Below are 26,497 nucleotides of genomic sequence, written 5' to 3'. Positions count from 1 at the left end.
CTTGTTATAAGTGCATATAGCAACATAGGAAACAGGAGTAGGGAGTAGGCCGTCCATCCATAGGAACAGGAGTAGGCCGTCCACTCATAGGAACGAGGCCATCCACCTATAGGAACAGTAGCCATATATGTAGATAGCCGGTGAGGACAGGGCCAAGCTGGAGCCTAAGGGCTTCCACAGTTCTGATCATTGCCAGAGGGTTATCTGCCAACTATAGAATCATAGCACAGCAAAGAAGATAACACCTTCATGACAGGAAGAGAGAAAATGAGAGAGAGAGAAAAAAAAACAAGAGCATGAAAGAGCTCATGGAGCGATACAGGAAACAGGAGCGAGCAGCAGTCATGTTGAAAACATCGCCTGGATCGACCTTGATTAAAACCATTGCAGATCATGAGCCGCACTTTCACAGAGCTAGCCAGGCCTGACCTGATCAAAGCATGAGGGTGCAGCAGAGAGGGTCAGGGTTCAGCCATTTCCACTTTGGTTATTATTGTTTGAGGGGGGAGGCGGGGGGCAGAGAGGAATTTCAAAAATACCACCCCCAACTACCACTCAAATTTTAGTCAACCAAGTGTAGAAATGGCTGCAGTGTGCGAGCACACGGAATCCATGTTGAAATGGGTGAAGCTTTTTAAAGCGTCAAGCGACAGAAGTCTGAGTACTCGCACACTACAGCCGTCAACAGATGGGTGAAGCCAAGTAACAATGCGGAGAAGGAGAGAATTGGCACAGCACAGCATCCCACAAATCTCTACATTTACAGCGTGCGGTGTGATTTGTTTCCCAATTTTGTACACAAAGTCCCATAGGCAGTAGAAATACTAGTTGCCGAGTGAATCTGGGTGATTAACACTCCAAGTGACCCAGTAGTAATCAATAACAGACTCCATTCACAACCCTCTAAACATCATGCCACCTGCAACCATTTAAGACAAGCATTTATGTAGCACCATTCATGCCCTCAAGATGCCCCCAGGTGCTTCCCAGCAAATAATTAAATGAAGTGTAATGTACAAAAAAAATGATGCTGCATACAATTAGACAGAGACAGTGAAAGAGAGCACAAGAAAGAGATGGGTGCAGAGAGAGGGAAAGAGAGAGAGAGAGAGAGAGAGAGAGAGAGAGGCAGAGAGAGAGAGAGAGAGAGAGACCCACACAGATTCAGTAGGATGCAAGGCAAGCTTTTTTTTAGTGCAGTAATTGGGATGGTCACTAAGGGTTAATAATAAAAATCATTTAACAACAAAATTTGTGACAATAAAGATGGTACAGCAATTTCAAAGAGTGAGAGGGAGCCACAGACCTGGTGAGTCTGCAAGAGAGAGATTTAATTATAGAGACAGTTAGAGAGCACAGCACAGAAAACAGGAAGCTGCATCTTCTATCTGCAGAATGCTGCGCTCTGAAGAAAATGGACAACTTTTAAACATTAGTTTTGGATTGGGATTTGGCGCTAATTGAGCAGGTAATCATTACAAACTCAGCAAAACAAAACACAGACTTGGCACATCTTCGGAATAGTTACAGCTAACCAGCACTCGGGTGGCGCCGTCAAGAGACTGAACTCCTGTTATTGCAGCTTCCAGAAACCACAAACAAACAATTTCTTTTCTGTATATATATAAAAAGGACATCATATCCAAAGTCAGCATTTCTCTCTTCACCAGCAACCCCCCTCCACCCACCGATCACACTTGGATGCCAGGACTGAGAAAACGCACTCAACTCCTTTGCTTCCATTATTGCAGCAAAAAGAACATTTTGTCGCTGGAGAGCCATCGCATCAAACTCTGCCTTCACCGTCCTTAGGAGGTGGAGTGGCTTTGCTCCCAGGTCCACCTGCGGCCCTCCAATCCATCAGTTTGAAAGCGCCAGAAATATCACTCCAGCTCCAAAGCTCTGAACACAACATTGGAGTGTACCATGCTCCAGGATCTCTCCAGGGACTGAATCACTTGGGAGTTGGCAATTTTATTGCCCCCCTCCCCCATCTCCCCCCACCTCATTCCCCCATTGCCTAAAACCCCAGCGACAAGACAATCCTCACACAGAAACCTAACCAAGAGTTGAGCCAAAGGCCTGTTGCTGAAACAAGATGGTGTAATCTCACTCCAATCGTGTTTTGTTAAGATCTCTGCTGGTTACACGGATAACCCAGGTTATGGGCAAACGCGCTAACAGCAGCAACAGACCTAACCCAATAAACCTTTCCATACGCTCTGTGCTATCGCTCTCCGATGCTGTAATCTCCTTTACATTAAACAATGCTCACATGGACCTGCAGGTAAATACTACATTAACACCTGGACTGATTGGCAGAGCACTCAAAAAAGTTTCTATAGTTTAAAGCACTTTGTGAAGACCTGCTTATTTAGGAGTGTAATAAAGCTATTGATTCCTAGACTTTAGATAAAGAATTTGAATGCATATGTAGACAATGGTTAGTATAGGCCTCAGGCTTTCTTCCCTAGATAGGAATTATAATGTTTACTTAAAAATATTCATTAAAATAAAAATATAAGCATACAGGATCCTTGTTGAAACAATCAAATCGGAAGCGGCAGAAAGAGATAAGACAGTGTTGACTAAATCAGTAATAGACCGAGACAGGGGTAGGCCTTTAGGCCAGGGTTTCATCATAGTCCAATTTTTGCAGACACTCCCGAGAACGCTAGTCTTTGAGAAGTTGCACAAGCATCTTAGTGAAAGGAGTAACACAAGACTGGATTATACGGTTTCTCCATTCATGACAGGATTAGAGGAAGCCCTACATGGAGGGAAGCTTAAAAAGGGGTACAAGATACTTAACTGGATTGACAGAGCAAACACTTTCTCTTCCCGGAGTATATTTAGGTTACACGATATCCAGCTAAGCAGAATCGCCCAAGACAACACTTTCAGATACAACAGACGAGCAGGCCAAGAGGTCACAGATCGAGTGTTATGAAGGGCAAGTGTCAAAAGTATTCTGTTAGAGAGGGTGAAATGGGTTTGCAAGGAAGAGTAATGCAGGCCAGGACACTGGACTTTTATCTCAATGCTGTGGTGAGAAGATAGCAAGCTTGTCATTCCAGAAGGACGAGATCAAATAGGCCGAAAGGCCCCCTCCATCCAAACCTACCGTGTGACCAGTTACATGCCGTTACCACGACAATATTCCAGTGTAACTGGTGTTAAAAAAAATTCACAGAACTGCAAGATTTTTGTGACCGACAAACATGACACTTTTGTTGTGGTTAATTAACCTAATTTATAAACATTAAAAATCTTTAAAAGGGTTCCTCCTTTCCTTTCGTCTGTTAATATGCTTATCTACACTACAACAAGCAGTTACAGCAAGAAGTGCACACCATTTTGTTTGGGGATCACGAGAACTGTCTGCAGTTGAGAGGAAGTGTCACGAGAGGTAAGGTTCATATGGAAACATTTTCTTTTAAAAAGCATATCTCATACAGCAATTAAAGGGCAATGGCTTTCAAATCTATTTGGAGCACTTCAGAAACAAATTAAAAAAAACAAATTTAATCATATGGATATACAAAGCAGACCCAGGATGTTATTCCAGATTAGATGAGTCAACCCCTCCCCCACCCCGCCACGTTCCACCCCCTTTACAAGGCAGGTCCGCAGTCCTCGAGGGTGCGGTCCTGTCAGCCTGGCTCAGTAGTGGGGCCTGGGGAGGAGGAATTTCCTAGTGTCACCGGGCGACAGGATTCTTCCCACTCTGCTCCAAGTAACTTTGAAAACCATTGCCCCAATGGGATAGTGAATAGATGGAAGCTTGCCAACGTTTTGCATCAATAATTGGAGTAGCATTTAGCTGGTTAAACTTGAGCTGATCTCCTGCACACACCTGGAGGTCCCTAAGCCTGGGCTTTTGGTTAATGTGAGATGAGTCAAAACTGAGAGGAGGAGAAACTTCTTCACTCAGAGGGTAGTAAATCTATGGAATTTGCTACCCCAGAGAGCTGTGGAAGCTGCAACATTAAATAAATTTAAAATGGAGATAGACATTGTCCTAGCAGATAAGGGAATTAGGGGTTATGGGGAGAGGGCAGGGAAGTGGACGTGAGTCTAGATTCAGATCAGCCATGATCCTATTGAATGGCGGAGCAGGCCCGAGGGGCCGTATGGCCTACTCCTGCTCCTATTTCTTATGTTCTTATGTTTAACTAAGATCTATGGGCTTCTGAGAGAGAGAGAGAGAGAGAGAGAGAGAGAGAGAGAGAGAGAGAGAGCGAGCGCAACATCAGGCAAACAGAAACTCTTTGGATACGACGTTAAACCGAGGCTCTGTCTGCCCCCTCAGGCAGACATAAAAGATCCCGCGGCACTATCAAAGAGCAGGGGCGTTCTCCCCAGTCTCCTGGCCAACATTTCCCTCAAAAGTTTTTTTTATTATTGGGAGCAGGGTTCTCCCATCATTGCGCTCGCTGTAGGACGCAAGTGTTTATCTCGGTCTCTTTCTCACTCCCCCATGCAGCCTTCAGGCATCGCAGCTCCCCCAGAGTGACCTGGCCAAGATCAGACTGCAAGCTCCTCAGTCTGGTAGACTCCTCCCTCTGACCATCAGAGAAACATTTCAGGAATTTCACTTTGTTTTTTTTAAAATTGCTAGTTGGTACTTATGTGATTAAAAACTTATAAATGTTTATAACACTCCATTCCAGACACAAACAGTCCCAATTATATGGCTTGAGACCCTGAGGTAGTTATCACTTTGATAGTAACAGACAGATTCAGCAGGTTCTGGTAAATGGGGCTAAACGGGTACAATTATAGTTGCTTTTGTTTTCTAGCAACATTATTTCAACTTAACAGCAATTCGGAAGCAACAGTATAGCTCCAGATTCCGTTCCCATCGCATTCTGGAGCGCAGCAATGTGACATCCCTTCGGGAAGCCATCTCACAACACTTAGATGTCATGTCAGATAAGAGTATGACCACAGTGGCACAGTTTTGTTCTGCGGTCACACAGCTGCAGAGTCGCAGTGCTAAACCATGGTAGTCACGACGGCAGCACGGGGCAGGAACAAACCATCGCCGTGCGCAGCGCTCCTCTCGAGTGTCGGGGTGTTCTCACGGCACCCCACTCCCCGGTGGTCCAGGAGGGTCCCGGTGCGCGCGGCGCTAGGCCCCTCCCCTTTAATCAGGGGAGGAAGCCTGCAATGACACGGTGCTATGTGCCAACGCGTGCCGCTGTTGCACGTAGCGCCGCTATCTTCAGTTGTAGCGCCCCAAGGAGGAGGTGGAGTGCTTCCAGTAGCGAGCACGCCACCTCCTGCTTGGGGTGCTACTACTAAATTTCCAGCAGAGGGGCGCTAAAATTAGCGCCCCCACCCAATTTTTCCCCCATAGAATTTTTGAGACTGGCCAAATGGGTCTAAATGGTCTCTTCCAGTCCTGTAAATTCCTATGTTCCCACGGATTATTGTTTCAGGTACAAAACCTACATCCGAACAGGCAAAGTTCTGTTGAAGGCTCTACACGTGAAATGTCAACCAGCCTGTCTTTTTTCTTTACAGATACTAACAGATCCCCGATGTGCAGTTCCTTCTTTTGATTTATGATCTATTTTCTCGCTGGCAAAACGAGGGGGACTAGAGGGAGAAAATGTCAACCGTAACCCTACCTGCAAACTCATTCCTTCTTACTGCTCCTATTGGTTTATACCATGCATAACCTGGAAGTAATAACGATGTCAAGTAACTTCTGACCACATGGGAGGTTGTGGGGTGGTGGGGGGGAGGGGTCATGATATTCGGCAGCAGTTTTAACTGTACCTTACTGCATAGTATTATTATGTGGTGCAGATAGAATTACAAGCTTCAGAGCCCAAGTTAATTCACAACAATATCCAGAAATATATAACCAACTCTGTATCCAGGCCCACAGGTCAAGGGTTCCCAACGTCGCTCTGTAAGCTATTTTCTGTATCCCTCCACACACAGCCTCCCCCTCCCCAACAAACTCCAAGCAGCGCTCCCCAACTCAGCATAAAAACAGGAGCCAAAGGGATAATTGTGAAGACAGAAGAGGGACAGAGAAGTAACATTGCACTGGTAGGAAAGGGCTAAAAAAAAAGAAAAACAGGAAGAGGGGAAAGTGTCGTCATTAGTTTATGGAACTCCCATTTTTACTGCAAGACTCAGGAATTTTTGCTGGTGTCCTGGAGATTGTATTCCATGATTCTTTTTGTTTCTGTGAATATCACAAAACCGTAGCCTTGGTTATAATCTAAGTTTAGATTATTAAGGAAAAAAAGTTACTGTTTTTGTACCCATGAAAACAACTGAATTGTTTCTCTATTTCCTGCCCACCACCCCCCATATTATGTAAGCCTACCACAGCTGAAGATACCCTGAAGCACACTCTAGATAATTATGGACGAAAAAGGCCATTTGGCCCATTTTAATTCGTTCACCCAGAAAGATCTTACATTCCCATTGCACAGTATCAATCGTTTCTTAATTCTAGATTTTACTCCTTTATCATTCTACCCAAAAATGCATCCCATGTGTCGAACACAAGTGAAGATGTCATAGATTTGCCTTTTAACAGTTTAAACCTGTGTCCCTTTGTCCGACTCTCGCAATTTTCTAACTTTAAAGTCACCTCTCAGACATAGGAGACATAGGAGCAGGAGTAGACCATTCAGTCCCTCGGGCCTGCTCTGCCATTCAATGACATTGTGGCTGATCTGTACCATAACTCCATTTACTTGCCTTAGCTCCATGCACTTATCTAACAATAATCTATCGATCTCAGTCTTGAAAACCCCAATTACCGCGCCCCCCCCCCCCCCACCCACGTCCACAACCTCTTTTGGAGGGGGGGGGGGGGGGGGTGGTGGGGGGTAGAGAATTCCAGATTTCCACTACCCTTTGTGAAAATGTGCTTCCTGATTTCACCCCTGAATGGCTAAGCTCTCATTTTCATATTTGTTTCCCTCGTTTTCGATTCTCCCAACAGAGGAAATAGTTTCTCCAGATCTACCTTACCGAATCCATTAAAAATTTTAAACGCTTCCTTCAGATCCCCTCAATCTTCTAAACTCAAGGGAATACACGCCAAGTTAGGCAACCCTCTAAGTCGCAGGATCATTCTGATACCGTGGTGATGCCACCTTTCAAGACAGAAAGACCGAAGGTCCCCCAACTCTTCCTCGCAACTCAGGCCTCCTAACACCAAGGATCAGCCTTGTGGCTCTTCTCCGCCCTGCCTCCAGAACTTGAATGTCTTCCGCCTTTCGGTGACTAGAGCTGGACGCAGTGCACGAGATGTAGTCTGAAGCTAATGTCTCTGTGGTAAATCAATGAGGAAATAAGGCCATTTAAAACTATTTCAAAGCTTTAACATTGAACTCGGAGACAGCTCAAGAGTCTAATTAGAGAGTGAGCGGATCTCCAGGCTACTTCCGGGAGTACACACCCAGTCTTTTTGTTGCAATTAGTGGGTTTTCTTCATTTTTTTTTTGTATTTCTTTGTCTCTGCCAGTTTTCTCCCCTCCGCAAGGCAGTTGCTGTCTCTAATGTACAGTTCCATCAGTGCCCTGTGCTTCGTGCCCAAGTGACTACTCTTCATCTGTGAGCCCAGGTAGGGTATGTGACCATGGGGGACATCGGATGTAAGCCCGACATGTCCTCACCCTAACTGTGCACATCCATGCAGACACATTCCAGTGCAGTATTGAGGGAGGGCTGCACTGTCGGAGGTGCCGCCTTTCGGATGAGATGTTAAACCCAGGCCCTGTCTGCCCTCTTACATGGACGTAAAAGATCCCATGGCACTACCTTAAAAAGAGCAGGGGGGTTCTCCCTGGTGGCCTGGCCAATATCTAGCCCTCAAGCAGCATCACTAAAATGCATTACCCGGTCATTATCACATGGCTGTTTGTGGGACCTTGCTGTGCGTAAATTGGCTGCCACGTTTCCTACATTACATCAGTGACTACACTTCAAAAAGTACTTCATTGGCTGTAAAGTGCTCTGAGACAGCCAGAGGTCATGAGATGTGCTATATAAATGAAAATTATTTCTTTAATTTCTATTGGCTTTATAAGGTAAGTGGATAAATATTTGAAAAAATAAAAATTTCAAACAGTATGCAACTTAAGGAGATATTAGAACAGGTAACCAAAAGTTTGGTCAAAAATGTAGGTTTTAAGGAGCATCTTAAAGGATGAGACGGAGAGAGGCAGAGATGTTTATGGAGGGAATTCCAGAGCTTAGGGCCTAGGCAGCTGAAGGCACGGCCGCCAATGATTGAGTGAAGAAAACCAGGGGTCCACAGGGGGCTAGAATTGGCAGAGATCTCGGGAGAGTTGTGGGGCTGGCGGAGGTTACAGAGATAGGGAGGGGTAAGGCCATGGAGGGACCTAAAAACAAGGATGAGAATTTTAAAGTCGAGGTGCTGCCGGACCAGGAGCCAATGTAGGTCAGCGAGCACAGGGGCGATAGATGAACAGGACTTGGTGCGGGTTAGGATACGGGCAGCTGAGTTTTGGATGAGCTCAAGTTTTCGTAGGGTAGAATGTGGGAGGCCGGACAGGAGTGCGTTGGAATAGTCGAGTCTGGAGGTCACAAAGGCGCATAACATCAGTCGGTATCTGCAAATGTTGCAGCAGTTCTGTTGAAAGGTCTATATTTTCTTTACAGATCCTGTGTTTTTCAACATTTCCTCTTTTACACATTAACATTTATTTTCTTTGTTCCTGTTAATTTTTGGTCAACATTTTTAATACTTCCACAAAAAAAAACAGGAATTGCAAATGACACCATGTCAGGTAGTGGTTTGGACACGAGTCCAATAGCAGGAGTACATACAGCTGGCCATGAGTCATCTATCCAGGGCCTCGTGACTTTCGCTCTACCAGTGGTTAATCACAACTCACCAGCAGGCAGCCATGATGTTACCAGTGCTCACTGTTCAAAGCAAACAAATAATTCAGTAGATAAAACCACAGGAATGACCTGAACAGAACGCCAGCGATCAACATTCCTTATGATCATTGCACCTTACAAGTACTCCCATTGATCGAGTATTTTTCCTTAGAATTTTGGTTTAAAAAAAAAACCAAACAAACATTCACATTGAACAAAATAGGCCACCTTCATCCAAACCGATCTTGTGATTGACTACCTTACCCAGTAGGAGATTTCACAAGATAATTATGGGTGGAAAAGACCGTTCGGCTCATCATAGTTCAGCAAATCGGAAACACACTCAAGTCCCCCATTGTGGCACCCAATTGCTTTTCAAGTGATTAGTCTCCACTGGTGCATCCAGAACTCCATTTCAAAGTACTGACCACGATTTACTGAGTTTCTTTTAGATTCTGTAGAAAGTTTCACAGCAAAACGACACCACAGGCACCATTACTTACAAAGCACTGGTTGAATGAGAAGCATTGGAGCCCTTTCCTCCTAGGTCTAGCCCACCACAATAGTTGGGGGCTGACTCACCACTCCTCTTCCCCCCCCGCCCCCCGGTAAAGTAGGGCAAGATGCTCCAAAATGCAAGTTCCCTATCTCGACTATGCCACTGTGAGCAGGGAAGCTGTTTCTGTCCCTTTCCCCAACAAGGAGAGACTAGAAAAGCCCAGAGTGGTTGAGCTATCTAATTAAAATGTGAGAGCATGGAATGAAAATTGCCTTTTCAGCCCAGTTCTTCAATAGACTGTCTATAATCTACCCTATTATGGATTCTACCACACCCACTTAATCTCCTGATCTTGGGAACATAGTTGCAGAACTTTCCCTTGGTTCCCAACAGAAGGCTCCCTACTCATTACACCACCACTCTCCAAAGGTAATCAAGCTAAACTCCAGCTTATCCATTCATCCATCTCCACATGTCCAATTATTCATCCCAGGCCTCAGCAACACAAAATCCATCACATTGGCATCACATAACAGCATCTTCAACGTCCGAATATACTTCAGGCAACATTGAAGGTGGAACTGCAGGTGCTTACCAATAAGCAGTAGCTGTGGTATAAGCCAGAAGACAGAGCTCTTCATGTTCCATCTCTCTCTCTCTCCATCCACTAGAACCTTCCAGGTGTTGTTTTATATATTGAACACCTCCCCTCCCAACCCCACCATGGTGGAAGGAGAAAAACACCATGCTTTCCACAGCCCGGCCCCTCAGGATGACTACAATGCCTGGTGAAAATAAAAAAAAACAAGTTCCCTTTTACAGAAGTCAGTCCTTACTGGTAAAAATCTAATAAATCTATTGACACATTAAAACTACACACACACTCTTTCTACAAGTGTCACACTTCCTGTAAAACTTTGTTGATGACACTGCTATAGGACAGCATCACCTCCAACTAAGTGAACAATGCGACGGGTGATCTGCCAGCAACATTAAAAAAAAAATCTTGCATATGGCACCTACTTCTTGGTAAACATCACATTTACTTCCTGTCACACTTCAGGAGGTCAGATTTTTATTGCGTCCTTTGACTCATCGTGAGCATTGCCACGGGAGATCCGCTAGTAAGTAAGTACGAGCACCAATGCGCCTGAAAGGTCTTCGGGAGTTTTAATACAGCCGGACGTTATAGCGGAGTAGACAGAGGGAGCCAGCACATGGTCGCCGCTCTCATGTGACCAGAACTAAACTAGTGCTGATGTAAAAGCACCTTTAAGAATACTGGCTCCCCACCAAAGGATCAAGTTAATATTTATTACATACCGCTGCGGTTCAACAGCTGCAACTAAACTGGTCGAATCAGCAATGATTACATCAGCCATTAAGACAGGATAACTACAGAATGTTGCCAACGCTTAAAAAGTGACTCATTTACAAAAAGCTAACACACATTCAACTCCTATTATAGTCTTATTTCATCTGCCAGTCAAAACGCATCGGGGCTTCCATGTCCCACAGAGCAGACATGAGCTAGACTGCACCATCACCCATTCTACCCAATAACACCCCTCCCTTCATCTTCATGGTCTCAGCCAGGTCGCAAACTGACTGCAGCCAAAAAGACACCATTCCAACCCGCGCTCAGGCTCTGGCAAATTCTCCCCAGGCCCATCACTCAAGGGAAGTACAAGTGTGGCGGCCCAGGGACTACCAACTGCACACAGTCCCTGCCTCCACCCTTCCGTGTGAAGGTACCTGGTGTCTGCTCATCGTTTTCCAGCTTGGCTGACACCTGGAAACTCAGCAGCAAGCGAGATTACGAGAGTGTGCGAGTGTGCACACACACAGCTTCTTACAGCACCTCAGGAGGACCCTTACCCTACCCAAGTCGTGCTAGTCTTGTAGCAAACCAACCGCCCATTGAACGGTGCTCCATGCTGCATCACTCTTTCTTCCCAATGGCCAAAGGTAAAACCTTCAATAAAGGAAAAATCCCTGGGAAATGTATCTGCTTTATAGAAGGTAACTTATTTTTAAGTATATAAAAATATGGGGAAAAAAAAACAAGGAGTGAAGTTAGAACAATTATAGTCCCCGGTATAATGTGCAAAGAAAATATAACTTGGTTTTATTAAGTATTAGAAGAATGAAGAAAAGAAACAAATAGTGAAGTCACAACAGTTATAGAGGTCAGTATAATCTGCAAAGAAACATTGTTGATCAGGCACTTTGCAATAAAATGCACTTGTGCTTTTTGTTAGAACCCGTTTCCTTTGCCTATCCTGGGACACTTGGGCTTATTTGTTGCTGGTACTGACACGAGGACCCGCCACACAAGATGCTGGGGGGGCAAAAGCACAAGTGAGTCATGGTCAGCACCTAGAGAGGGATGCCATTTACATTCCACAGCTCCACTTTGTCTCTCCAGCTTATAAGCACACAAGGTTGGAGTAATTACAAATAAAAGCTTTGCACTTAATGTTTAAGGATTATACTGGTGGGTGCAATTACTGATTAGTTCTAGTGACGTCACTGCAAACCCCTCCTCACCCAAGCAGCTCATTTTTGCAGTCCCATGCTTTATTCCCCCTCCCTCCATCCCTTCCCTCTGGGCCTCATCACATGTGGGACCCAACCCAGCCCTCCACAGTGTCTCAGTACAACCCTCTCCAAGTCATGCCACCCATGCCATAACCAAATTAAGACGTCTTCTAAAGGCTGTACCCTCAACAGCTTACAGCAATTAGAACTGACCGTACTGCACTCTTTTAAAAAGAGCACAGCAGAGGAATTATAACTAAACAGGAACAGAAAGAGTAGGCGAGCGTGGACGACAAAACAGGCCGTCAAATGAAGACGACGTGATTGAACAAAAAAAAGGTGCTAATGATTGGCAAGGGTCAGCTGAAGGCCAAGAAGTGAATGCTGCTACATTGCCATTAAAAACAGCACTGATTAGATGACGGTTCTTTCTTGTGCAGTGTCAAGACCAGTCCTGCCAAAAGCATTTGTTCAGAGCGACAGTCTCGCTATCAGAATATATTGTTAAAAAGGTAGAATTGGGATCAGCATAATTTTCTTTTGACAATGGAGCGCTGATGACATCACAGGGGCTGGTTACTCATCTGCAATGAAGAAAGATTAACAAGACATAGTCGATGATGAAGCAACACTGGGCTGCTGGCTAACAGATGTGTACTGGTTCGTTCAGTCCCAAGCAATTGCCACATTTAGTAATTATTACCCAGCCTCCCACTTGATGACGGCTTCAGAATTCACGGTTTCACCAAAATAGAAATACAACCCTCCTCCAACCTTATCTTTCTGCCAACTGGGTGGGTGTGTGAGTGAATGCGCTGCCCAGTTCGTGATGCCGACACATGCCTGGGAGTGCATTTACCTGCTGATTGAGGGCAGGACAGGGGTGCTGCCAATATGCACCTCCATTGTGGAATAGCCTTTACGGCACTCATTTTCCAGGCTCCACGTGAATAACGGCCAATCAGGCAAGGTCCCAAGGTGCTCCAGCTCCCCGGGGGCTACATCCCAGAGCGAGTCAGAAGAGTGAAAGGAAAGGAAAGGGATGCAAAAATATATACATATAAAAAAAAATGTAATTCGCAAGATTACGAAGTTGTCCTCGTGGTGACAGCGAGGTTCTCCCCCCCCCCCGCCCACCTTGGATTTTAAATGTTTTGATACTTTTGGTGGTTTACAAGTTAAGTCTCGATGCAGAAGTCATGCAAAACATTGAAAAGGACTTGTGTATTCCAAGGTCTTAACAATCCCCACAGGCATTATATCGACAGCAAAAACAAACAAATCCTGGTGCTATTCCTGGTGTATCAAGCATAGTCACAAATTAAGTTTTTTTTGTTTGAATAGTTCTAAAGTAACATCTGAAAACACATTCAAACACAATATTAGGTTGGGGGGGGGGGGGGGGGGGGGGTGGTGGGGGTAACCAGGACTACTTGCAAATTGTTTCCACTGTCGCAAACATGTCAAAGCTAAGATTTTGAGCTCAGTTCCCAAACAGATGGAAAGTCCACTGCCAGTGGTTATTCCATAATCATTCCTCTCCATGTTCTTGAACCCCTGCCGTCTCCGAACGAAAATATTCTTACTATAGTCACTAATGGTTATTCATAATAACCTCATGGCTAAAGATAATATGCACTGACTTAGAACCAGAGGTTTAAACATGCATCAACTCTTCCCTTAAAAGATACCACAGTCTCCGTCGCAACCATGCCCTGCGGCAAAGCATTCTATGCTCCAACAATTATTTCCAGGAATTAAATTGCAGCTTTTCCGCTTGGTAAACCTGGAGTGTTTATATCACAATGCATTTGGCAGGAGGGAAACGAGCCCATAAAAAAATCTGACAACGAGAAAGAGAATCGTACAAGGTCAGCCCAATAAAATAATAAGCGTCGGAATTTATTATTTAATCGTTATTGGTTCTGGGATCCGCGAGTTGAAATAGAGCAGGTGATTTCTATCTATAACATTAAGGATTAAATATTGCAAAGCAGTCAATTTTCAATTTCTAATTGAATTTGATTAAACTGCTCCTTGCAAATGTACACCGGCACTCTCTACGGGGGTCCTGCCCAATGATCCCCCCCAATTCAGTTTCGCGCATACGCGAGACTCATCAGAAAAGCCGGTCCGGGGCTGCATGGGACCGGCAGAGAGCTGTGCAGCCATGCAACTTAGAGAGAACATTGGTTCTGCCTCCTGCGGTAAGCGGCCGTTAAACACCTTCGGATATTTTACTATGTTAAAGGCACTACATAAATGCAATTTGTTGTTGTTGATGCCATTTTTCTGGGGTTTTTACCGATTGTCCGAAGTTATGGCAGGAATTCCCCTACAAATTCTACCCTATTAGATTATTTGTTGCCACCTGTCTTGGCATTTTGCTTAACACAGTTACCTCAATTTTTATTTCAATGCTACCATTCCTGAATCAGCAAGTAACTGACTAAATCAAATTACTTAACTTTGTCAATGTGATTTAGTTGCCATCTTGACTTTCTACTTGTCTGAAAATTTACAATACGAGTAACTTAGCATAAATCTATTAAAAATGCTTATTTGTATTCAGTTGTCAGCAGAGTGCGGTAACGCTTTAGAAAAAGTTTTGCGCCGCCTTCGGGGAAACCACAAAAAAAAAAGCAGAAAGGAGCAGTAATTAGATCAGAGGACAGAGAGATGTAAACAAATGTAAAATTAGAAATATCCCCAAAATTGCAGGGACAGACTGAGGAAAACAGCAAAAAAGTGAGGAAGGAGGTATTAAATTGTATGTACAGTACGTCAATGTCCGTAGTGTAACTAATAAGGTTGGTGAGCACCAGGCACAAGTTGCCACATGGGATTATTACGTGGTTGCATTAACAGAGACATGGCTCAAACAAGGCCAGGAATGGGTTCTTAATATTCCTGGTTACCAAGTATACAGGATTAATAGAGAAGGAAAGAGAGGAGGGGGCGTGGCAGTATTGATGAAGGATGATGGTACAGTTCTAAATAGAAAGGATATGCTAAATGGTTCTAAATAGAAGTTGAATTACTTTTCATTTTTTGCACTAAACCTCCAATATGTCCCACTGGCTGTTGATCTTACATCACTGGACATAGTGACACTAATCACTGTATTGCACACAAAACCAGCTGCATGTTGAAAGGCATTGGCTCGGTTCCATACAGTGGATTTCAGAAAAAAGTATTGATCATCTATCAGTGCTAGTTATGCATTATGGTTGATATTAAAACGCAACTTAAATGCAAACTGCACAGTGATTAAGATCTTATCCTTCTTTCGCAAAGCTTACAAGGTCTGATTGCGAGTACTGAACACAATTTTTGTCTCTATCGTTCTCCTTTCCACACAATTCTCCCAACAGTTTCTCATGCTTTGCTGCTAATTTCCATAAGCACATTCTAAAATGGAAGCGAGACTCCACGCAGCAGTAAACACAGAAGTGGTTTACTGCTTTCTACTGGTCTTGCTCACGGTTCAGTCACATTTGCTTTTTCCAATAAAAACCGAGAGTGAGTGAGAGAGGACAACATGGCCCCCAAGATAATTTCTCAGCCAGTATTTGGCTCTTACTTCCAGATCAGTGGCAGAGGCAAAGACTGAACATTAGCCTGCATTCAGTCAAACTTTTTAACCACACTAATGATATTTTCTCAGCAAGAGATTAAGCCGCGTGCCAAGAAAATCACCGGTGTAATGAAATTTTTCCTTCATTTACAAATAGGCTGGTATTTTATAATGAGGGAATGCAGGTTTCTGCCAACAAACTCGAGACAGGATGTGGAAAACCTTGAAATTCAGAGTTGGAAGATGAAAGTCCCCTCATTGTGGGACTGAATACCCGCCATCCTCCAGCGCGATAGTTCGGGATTGAACCCGATTCCCTCCCTTCGGAGTTGGGTGATGCACAAGGGCAACGCTGGGGTGTGTGGAGTGGTTTTCACAGGGCTTATTCTTTACTTTCCCGTGCAAAGGCAGGTGGCATGGGGTATAGCTGGAACTGTGTGGAACGTTTGGCTAATGCTGCAATACGAGACTGAAATGGCAGGAAGGAAGAGTCAGACTGAGTCAAACCAGATTCTCGCACCTTCCAACATATTTGTTATTGCTAGGAAAATTATGAGGGGAAAAAAAAACATTGAAGAGGAATGCTCTTCCTGGGCAAGAAAGGTGGTGAAATACTTCAATAAACCGAGAACTTCCAGAGGGGAGGGCGGGGAAGGGAGGTCTCTGTCGAAGAGAAGAGAATGGAAGTTTCCAGAGCCTCCCGAGCGCAGGCGGAGAACAAAGTTTCTTGGTCGATAAGGCCGGGAGTTAATCAGTAATACCCACTGACCTTGGCAAAGAAGCAGCAAAGGAAACAGCAACATTTGCGATAAATGATTGAAATATATTTTCTTTTTAAACAGTAATGGGTAAAAGGACAAATTGGTCTCAAACAGGCCATTAAAGACCATTATCAAAATTATCAGGGAGAGCTTAGAAACACAAGAAAATTGACTGAAAATACAGGAATCTTTTTTGGTATCCAGCACCGATGGGACCGGCGTGTTGCCAGTTGATCAAAAATTCCGGATGACGGAGAGGGTTATCTACCGAGGCTACTTTTAACGAAGAAAAATTTTAAAAAATCAAGAAATGTGCAGTATACAGTAAATGGGTACTCACCTACAGAATGTTGTGTTAAATGGATGGTGGAAGATGCTTGATTAAGTACAGTACTGCCAGTTGAGGGCAATGCAATGCAATGACTACCAGCAGCGTGGGAGACACACAGTACCCCTGTAAAATGGCGGATCGGAAGAGACTACCGGCAGCGCGGGAGAGTCAGACTCCTGGTATTGAGGTGTTCCGACTTCCGACAGCGCCAAGAAGCCGAGTAGTGGCAGTTTGGAGAACTACCCCCACTGACTAACTCGGCCACCGCGGGAGACTCGGACTCGGCAACATTGCCGGTTAATGAGGTGTTGTTTTCAGAGCAAGAATTTTGCCGGTTAATAGAGAATTCCAGATATTTAGGTGCCGTTTAAACGAGAGTTTCCTGTATATACAATATTTATGATTTTTTTTTTTTTTAAAGTTACGCTTGTATAACAAGCGCCAATTATACAAAAGACTTCACCCGGAGCTTCTCACAAGGTGAATAATGATGACACAGAGCTGGGAGGAGGGTGCAATTTGTTGGGTGGGCGGAGATAGAGAGGGGGTTCAAAGGAGTCAGACTGTATAATCCAAGAGAAGGGTTTCTAGGAGAAAGCAGGGTGGGAGGGTAACAAGGCAAAGTGGTCTTGGGGGAAAAAAAATTTCAGAGGGCAGGGCCACAGTGCCTGAATTATTGGCCTCCAGTAGTGCAGCGGAGGGAATCATTTTTCTCCTCTGCACTATCTACCACAGGCCAGACAGCCACCCACCCTACTGCACCCCTACCACTATCATTCCAAAAATCAAGATACTGGGAGGCAAGCAAAGGCAGGTCGAGATGATTTCCTCTCTTCCTCCCTGTTGAGCTGGTATCTGCTCAGTGGCACCCTACAACAAGTTGGCCATTGAACTAACTTGCAGGAAGACAAAAACATTGCTGGGCTCAAGCCTCACGCTCTGCCACTCTCTGCAGAAGCACTGTCCTGACTTTACAGTCTGCAGTACACTTGCACTGCAGAAATCTTCCTTGAAGTGTTTCTGCAATACCACCTGCTGGTGTGTTTGGGGAGGAGGTGGGGTGTGGCAGGGTGTACTGCAGGTATACTTCGGCTCTTCTGTCTATCCTTTCCCACCAGTGTCACTGAAAGCCACTGTTGAAATTATGATGCAAATTACATAGCAGCCAAAACAAAGGGGTAGAAATTGGCTCGGGCCAGTTTTCGGATACGAAATGCGCACATGGAATCATTCCCAAGACTGAGGCCCAAAGCGCGAGAGAAATTGGTCCCTGGGCCTCATCACGATAATAGCGACGAGCTGTAGGCGCCAAGTCTTTCCCAATATTGGTCCTAATTTTGGCCAGTTTGGACGCAGAGCCAGCCCACAGGTTAAGTCCAGGTGTGAGGGGGAAACAAAAGGAGGCCAAGCGTGGGCTGGTAGTAGCCCGCAGTTTTGCCATGGAGCCAAGAGGAGAATTCCTGCTTCTCCTGGTCCCACAATGTAATGTAAAGTCTAAATAACCTAGACCTTTGTTCCACAGCCTCCAGTGGTCCCTTTAAGGACCAATAGTTAGGCCGCTATAGAACTGGAAAAATTAGTTGGAGCGTGTATGGCGCATACTCCGCCTAGTTTTTAAATCAAATAGGCACGGGACCCTTCGTTGCGTATTTAAATTGGGCCAAAGCTCCTTTCAGGCAGCTGCCAGGAATGCCTAAACACAGTGAGGACCAAAACAGCGGGGGCCATGCAGGCCCTTCGCTTCCAGAGTTTGGTATAGGTTGTGACCCGTTTTATTCTGGAACGTATACCAAATTCTCCTCCAAAAAGTGTTTTTAAAAGTCTCGATTTCCAATTTTGTTTCTCTACCATCTACAATGGTGGCCGCAAAACTGCTTTGCAGGCCTGAGCTGCTCAAAAATGGCTCCTATCGCAGTCAGTGGTGCCGCTGCTTCCGGAGGTAGGTCGCGGACACCTTCTCTTTCAGTGGGCTGAAGTCGAGAGACAACAGCCACCAGGGTCAAAAATCGCGAGACATCAGCGCTCGTTGCAGGTGCCTCCGTCCGGCTGCACCCTGTTACACCACTTAATGTACAAAAGAGAAAGGAATAAAGTTAGGGATGAAAACAGTGGCCAGTGGCCCCCAGGTCTGGGTGTCACTGGTTATTCCGGCAGCTACAGCACCGCTACCTTTATTTTACCACATGCTGCGGAAGGCCAGTGCTGCCATCACAAAGTTAACCCAGCATCATGGAACATTTAAAATTGGTTAATAGTGGATCTTTCCTGGCATTGCTCACGGGTTAAGTCAAAGGAGACAAGTTTAGAAGGACAGAAGTATTATACCGCGTAAAGCACAATGATTTATCCGACTGACAAGGTGGCGTTCTACGCATTTTAGTGTGTGCTTTCAAGGCCACAATGTTTAATTGCTGTGAATGTGCAAAAATTGAGCTCAAATTGGAGGGAAACGGATGTGGCTAGATAGATTGGCAGCTACTTGTAAATCCCAGACTCTTATTGAACGTCAGTAGAAACCAGCAGGAAATGACTGGCTTTCTGTTTTTTATATATTTTTTTAAATATACTTTTTTTTTTAATAAAAGTGACACCAGTAATTTGCATGCGTGATGCCTCAGGTATGACAAATGCATCTCAAAACTTTGATACACATAAACTCTATAATTAAGGAGGAGTAAGAGGTGGCCTTGATCCCATCTAATCTATTCAAATTACTCAATGTAAAAAAAAACACGGACCGAGAAAAGGCGATTCGGCCCACGACAGCCACTCAAATTTAAAACCCAACCTTGGGACCAATGAATGTTTGTAAATGCCAGGTAGCTGCCCTCTACCTTTCCTCGGACACCTGGCACGACACATTTCAAGCCTAGCTTTGCACTGCTAACTAAATCTGGGGGAAAATCTGTGACTTGCCCGTTGGTACTCCAGTACAATTTCTCCCGAGTCCTTCGGTGCTCCCAGCAGCCACCAGGGTCAAAAATCGAGAGACATCAGCGCTCGTTGCAGTTGCCTCCGGCTGCACCCTGTTACGCCACTTAACGTACAAAAGAGAAAAGAATAAAGTTAGGGATGAAAACAGTGACCAGTGGCCCCCAGATCTGGGTGCTACTGGTTTTATAGGCTACATCAAGCAGAAAATGTTCTTCTGTAGCCCAGTGGTCAGAATAGATGGAGGGTGAGAGAGAGAAAGGTGCAGAAAAAAAGGCTCTCCCCCACCAACCCCTTCCCGGGGTGAAATTTTCACTTGAAGTGAGGGGAATGACGTTTCTGGGAAACGGGAGCAACTTTCCACTTTAAACATACAGGGACTGAAATTCAACTTTGGCCCGATATATAATCCTGCCAGATTTTTCTTTTCATTGAATTCAATGGAAAGGATAATTGGGCAGGTTGTATAACGGACGGCCGATTCGCTGCCGCATATTTTGCGCCATTGCCAAAGTTGAATTTCAAACCACTCCCCACACCCCCAGTGCCAGCAGCATCAAGCACTCCCAGATCAGGTAAAGCAATGTTAGATTAAGAGTAAAAGCTCCCTCTACTCTGACCCAACAATGAGCCTCAGCCGCAACTTCAGAAGAGTGCGACATCTTTACACACACACACACACCCGTGGCCTCTCGGAGCAAGATTGCTAACTTAATGCCAATCAGTGCATAACGTGGGGCAGTTTTGTGTCGTGGATCGATGCCTCAAGCACATTACAGAAAACGGACAGAGGAGACTTCCACCCCATCATAACAACAGAAAATTCTGGAAAAACTCAGCAGGTCAGTCAACATCCGTGGAGAGAAATTTGAGTTGACGTTTCGGGTCGAACCCTTCTTCAAAACTGGAAAGAAAAGAAACTAGATCGAAGGCAGGGCTGCGATCGGACAAAAGAATAAAAGAAACAAAAGAAGTAAAAGAGATTAGAAGCTAGACGAGATGGTAATAGGCTGAGATTAGGTGTGAAGTGTACTGGCAGGGCAAAAGATAGCTGCCAGGTGTGAGAGAGAGACAAAAGGAAAGGGGGGGGGGGGGTGGAAAGGAGTGGAAAAATTACAAGAAAAAATGAAATAGGGGCCGAGGTTATGATCTGAAATTGTTGAACTCGATATTGAGTCCGGAAGGCTGCAGAGTGCCTAATCGGAAGATGAGGTGCTGTTCCTCGAGTTGACGTTGAGCTTCCGTGGAACAATACAAGAGGCCAAGGACGGCGAGGTCCGAGTAGGCAGGGGAGAGACCATGATCAAGAAGGTGGTTCTCCCAGGACGAGGCTAGCCCATTGCACTTCGGGTGTGCTGACGCCTGCGATGTCCCCAAATGCGAGATACTCGACTGCAAAATTTGTGGTAGTGGGGGACTGCGTTCGCGCTAAAACCCTGCCCCTCCCTCCCGGAACCACGATAGGGTTCCCCTTGTCCTCACCTTTCACCCCACCAGCCTCCACATTCAACGGATCATCCTCCGGCATTTCCGCTACCTCCAAAGTGATCCCACCACCAAACGTATCTTCCCCTCCCCTCCCCTTTCAGCATTCCGCAGGGACCGCTCCCTCCGAGACACCCTAGTCCACTCCTCTATCACCCCAAACAGCCCTTCCCCTTCGCCTGGCACCTTCCCGTGCAAGTGGAGGAGATGTAACACCTGCCCCTATACCTCCCCCCTTCCCACTGTCCAGGGCCCCAAACACCCCTTCCAGGTGAAACAGCGATTTACTTGTACTTCTCGCAATCTAGTATACTGTATTCGCTGCTCACGATGCGGTCTCCTCTACATTGGGGAGACCAAACGCAGATTGGGTGACCGCTTTGCGGAACACCTCCGTTCAGTCCGTAAGGGTGACCCCGAGCTTCCGGTCGCCTGTCATTTTAATTCACCGCTCCATTCCCACTTGGACCTCACCGTCCTTGGCCTCTTGTATTGTTCCACGGAAGCTCAACGTAAACTCGAGGAACAGCACCTCATCTTCCGATTAGGCACTCTGCAGCCTTCCGGACTGAATATCGAGTTCAACAATTTCAGATCATAACCTCAGCCCCTATTTAATTTTTTCTTGTAATTTTTCCACTCCTTCCCCCCCCCCCCCCGCTTTTCCTTTTGTTTCTCTCACACCTGGCAGCTATCTCTTGCCCAGCCAGTACACTTCACACCTAATCTCAGCCTATTACCATCTCGTCTAGCTTCTAATCTCTTTTACTTCTTTTGTTTCTTTTATTCTTTTGTCCGATCGCAGCCCTGCCTTCGATCTAGTTTCTTTTCTTTCCAGTTTTGAAGAAGGGTTCGACCCGAAACGTCAACTCAAATTTCTCTCCACGGATGTTGCCTGGCCTGCTGAGTTTTTCCAGCATTTTCTGTTGTTATTTCGGATTTCCAACATTTGCAGTATTTTGCTATCCTTCCACTCCATCAGTCTGGCTTAGGTTCAAACCCTGGCCCCAAAAGTGAAAGATCAATGTCTAATCTACCTGGAAGGAAGAATTGTTATCAGAGTACAGTGCTTACCCGAGGAGAGACCATCTTAACTTTGAGCATAAAAGGATGGGGTCGGAGGGGGGCAAAAAGCACGAGAATAAAATAAGTTCATGTCCAGCCCACACAGAATAATAAAAACAGCCAATGGTCTGGCTCGTGATCACCTTCAGCGACTCCTGCTGGACATGTCAGGTGAGGACAGGATCAGGCTTGGCGGTGACAGCACCAGCCTTCGAATAACCAGCCGACGCTTACCGTCAAAGCTTGCACAAGGAGGATGGCAATTTAGCCAAGGTACAAGAGGACTATCAGTATCCACAGAAACTGTACTCCAACAAGGAGTCAACACCGACAGGTAGGGGAGACTTTGTTTTTTTTTAAATGATGAAAGTATATGACAAACGCCAAGCGTTTAGTGTAGTTCGGACAGAGACCTTGAGAAGTTCCACTTGCAGTTCACAATACGAGCTGTAAAATTTACCAGATAGCAATGTGACCTCAACACGAGTGTCAAAGGGCAACCTATTAAATACATGTTGGAACACAATAAATCAGCAGAACAAAAGTCTATTAAACAATTATTATCACAGAAAGCTGGCATTACCAAATGGGTTAAGGGCCATCACCACAGCCATGATTGAACCTGAGCTGGTTCAGATTCAAAACGAAGGGGTTTTCTTTCCTCTGTGCGGAATTTTTAAAGCGCGCTGGTTAACGTGTGCGTTACATTGCCGACCAGTGCTATCCCGTTAACGCGGCCGTTCAACCAGTTTGTTGCACAGAGGGAATTAAACCCCCCCAACAGTCAAGTCAAAAGAGAGAAAAATAGAGTTCAGTCATTTCAGCTTACTGAAGGGGGAGGGGGTCACCACCACTGCGAACCGCTTGGCGGACTTTTCCACAGCGCTCATGTACGCGGCGACGTTAGCCAGTTCAGCCGTGATGCAATTACGGCGCCGACCATAGCTGCACGAGAAAATACATTTTAGAGTGCACTAAAAAATAAAGAAGTTAAAATGCCCGACAAGATCTCACGCTACAACAGTCCATGCAGCAAACAGGTACAACCACACCCATGCAAGAAGACGTCTTCCATCAACCAATGTGGCCACACCTTGAACTCATTTCCCTCACCCCTTCACCACATCATCACCAATACCTCCTGGGGTTTCACAAGCGAAGAACTGCTTCAAAAAGTGGTTTCATCAGGAGAGAGAGAGAGAGAGAGAGAGAGAGAGAGAGAGAGAGGACGCTCTCCCACTCCTCCCTCTGTGGGTGGGGGCAGGGTTTCAGCGTCACTCATCTATACAAAGATTCCCCGGCAACTGGGGAAATTCGGGGAGCTATAAAAAAAAGACACATATTTGAAATCTTTTTCAAAACAACTGCCCACATATTTGTGCAGATTTCCCCACCCATCGCTGTTTCTCCCCACTCCTCCCCCCGCCCCCCCTTTTTCCTGGAGGCACGGATTCATACTGCGGTACAGTTCCATAGGCGTCAGAACACATTTGGTCTCTTGGACAAGTAGTCATTCCTCACGCGAGGGCACTGGCAGGCTATTCGACCGTGGGTGCATCACGCCCTTCCCGGTGTCCTCACATACACTTTCCAGCAGGAGGGAGAACCCTGACTGATTTGGCCCCTGGCTCGGTGGCACTGAAGCTAATTTTATTATCCCCAACACCTTGGATGAGATCAGCTAACTCAGCACAGACCAGCATTAACCATGGGACCTTAGTTTTACCATTATTTTGCTCCAATAACTTTTGCAGGACTTACATTTATATAGCACCTTTTACAACCTCAGGACATCCCTATGCACTTCACACCAAAAGTACTTTTGAAGTATAGTCACTGCTGTAACATAGGAAATACGGCTGCCAATTTGCACACAGCAAGCTCCCACAAACAGCAATGAGATAATTCACCGGATAATCTGTTTTAGTGATGTTGGTTGAGGGATAAATATTGACCAGGATTCCGGGGAGAACTCCCCTGCTTGTCTCGAAATAGTGCCATGGGATCTTTTATGTCCACCCGAGGGGGCAGATGGGGCCTCGGTTCAACATCTTACCTGAATGACGGCACCTCTGACAATGCAACACTCCCTCGGTACTGCAGTGAAGTGTCAGCCTAGATTTTTTGTGCCCAAGTCACTGGAGTGGGACTATGAACCCACAACCTTCGGACTCGAGAGGCAAGGGTGCTACCCAACTGAGCCATGGCTGACGAGACTTCTTCAAAATCAACAGAGGGTTGTTCCACACGAGTGAGTGAGTGAATGGCAGCATTACTCGTACAAGGAGGAGAAGGATGGCTTAACTCAAAAGCTGGCAGTACCCACTAATTTGGTACTTTCCCTAATGCCACTATCTGCAATGGCACCAACGTCAAAGGCTGTGCTCAGGTCAGTGGCTCGGGCATCTCGAGAACCCACACCACGGGTGGGCCTTCAATAAGTCAAAGGCAACAAAACTGACTCTTAAAGGCAAACAGGTGCCCAATTAAAGGTCAATTTATCTCCTTGAGCCCATTGCAAGGGGTTGATTAAAGGGAAAGCCGTTTACAATGACTCTTCACTCTGAAGAAAGCCGTCATCAGAAAAGACTTAAAGCAGTTTATGGTGTTGTATGGCAGGGATTCTCAAGAGTGCCATGACGGAGACAGCTTCACTTAAAGGCCCATTGTCACCTACTAAAACAGCTGGACACTTTGGCTGGTTTGCAAATGGAGGTACGTGCAATAACTGACCACATGACCACTCCCCAAAAGAAATATTTCTGCAATTTAAAAACTAATTCAAGAAAAAAATATGCAGTTGGAAAATTTTTATTTGTTTTAAACGTCATTCTGAATTAATTCAGCCTCGGCTTTGACTTGCCACCTGTATGGTTCTGGACCAGACAATCTGGTTTGAGTCAGTTTTGCACAAACTTCTGATACGTAAACCAAAATAAAAAGTTCTAAAAACTGAAGGATTTTTTCCTCTTTCCCCTCCCCTTCTGTCTCTTACAATGTGAATAGAAGTTACAGCACAGACACAGGCCACTCGGCCCAGCTGGTTCATGCCAGTGTTTATGCTCCACACCAGCTTCCTCCCGCCCTACTTCATCTAACCCTATCAGCAGAACCTCCTAATCCTTTCGCCCGCATGTACTTATCTAGCATCCCCAGCTTCCCCTTAAATGTCTCTGTGCTAGTCGCCTCAACCACTCCCTGTGGTAGCAAGTTCCACATTCTAACTGCTCTCTGGCTAAAGAAGTCTCTACTGAATTCCCTCCTGGATGTATTAGCGACGATCTTATATTTGTACATTGAGTTATTGAGGGTGTCAAAATGCATTTTTCCTCAGCAAGAAGACTTTCAGAGCTGAAACCATAGTCCCTCACACCCCCACCTCCTAGTACTGCTCCCTTCAGTTCTGGACTTGAAAACCCAACACCCGCTGCAGCACAAACCTTATTAGGAGCTTGTCAGCAGATTTAAACCCCCCCCCCCAAATGTTGGCCATTCCCATTACTCGACGAGTTCAACAGCTGCCCACCATGTCAGTGCCGACTGTCAACAAAAACTGCTATCGAATGCTGCTCTCTATAACCACAGGTGCAATAACCTCCACCCCCCCCCTCCCCCCTCCCCCGAAACCCCGCCAAGAATCGCAGGCTCTCTCACTCACCAAGTTTCACTTCTGCCGAGAGCTGCCAGTGGCGTCTCTGAAAAAACACAAAACATGTGCACTTGACTGTGAAAAACCGCCCACCTGCTTCCCCAACCGTTCTGGACAGGTTGCAAGGCATGCAGGTTCAAGTTAAACCAACTGAATTAATCTAAGGGGGGGGGGGAAAGTGAGGGAAGGCAGGGTAGAACCGCAATCTAACTGTTCATCAGTAAACCGGCATCTTAAAAAAACACACTTCTGTTTACAGAGTCAGAATACTTTTTATACCTTAGAGAGGAGAGGGGTTGGTGGAAAGATATCAGCACTTGGGTCAGATACCTCTAAAGGGTCCAGGAAATAAATATTATACTGGTATGCAGTTTCTTTCAGCGAAGAGATGTGCTTGGTTGGGGTTTAAGAGAGAGGTACTGTTTCAGTGAATCACTCCCCTCCCCCATTACCAGTCACTTCCATTTAGCAGAATTTCAGAAAAATCTTTCTTAATACTTTTACAACATGATAACTCGGTGTATCTGCAGGTGGAGTTTGGACTCTGGGTTCAAAACTGGAGATGCTGGCATTTCACGCGTCATCAAAATATTAAGTACAATCCCAACATGCATGTCTGAATATTCACTCTCTCCTCAGCCACCCGTCTTTACTGAATGAATAATGAGTAGATTCTTTCAACACCACACAAGCCCCTGCACACACTGTGCTGCCGTGCTATCTGGGCTTTTTCTCCTCTGTTTATTTATATTCTTCGGTTTCCGCCTCTGCA

The 26,497-nt window shown here is 45.5% G+C and overlaps 1 protein-coding gene and 1 non-coding gene across 2 annotated transcripts in view; one reads left to right on the top strand and one right to left on the bottom strand.

Annotated features, from left to right (window-relative positions):
- Positions 1-26,497, bottom strand: part of kcnk5a (potassium channel, subfamily K, member 5a) — a 36,050-nt gene that overhangs the window by 7,268 nt on the left and 2,285 nt on the right. The window lies entirely within an intron of this gene.
- Positions 20,808-20,966, top strand: LOC147113090 (U1 spliceosomal RNA). The gene has a single exon (XR_015079657.1). It is a non-coding gene; the product is annotated as a U1 spliceosomal RNA (small nuclear RNA).

This window comes from Somniosus microcephalus, chromosome 9 (assembly GCF_052327205.1).
Source record: "Somniosus microcephalus isolate GS21.2 chromosome 9, FLI_Smic_1.0, whole genome shotgun sequence".
In the NCBI taxonomy this organism is placed as follows: Eukaryota; Metazoa; Chordata; class Chondrichthyes; order Squaliformes; family Somniosidae; genus Somniosus; species Somniosus microcephalus.
The sequence above is the reverse complement of the archived record's forward strand: the minus strand, read 5'-3'. Positions and strand labels throughout refer to the sequence as shown.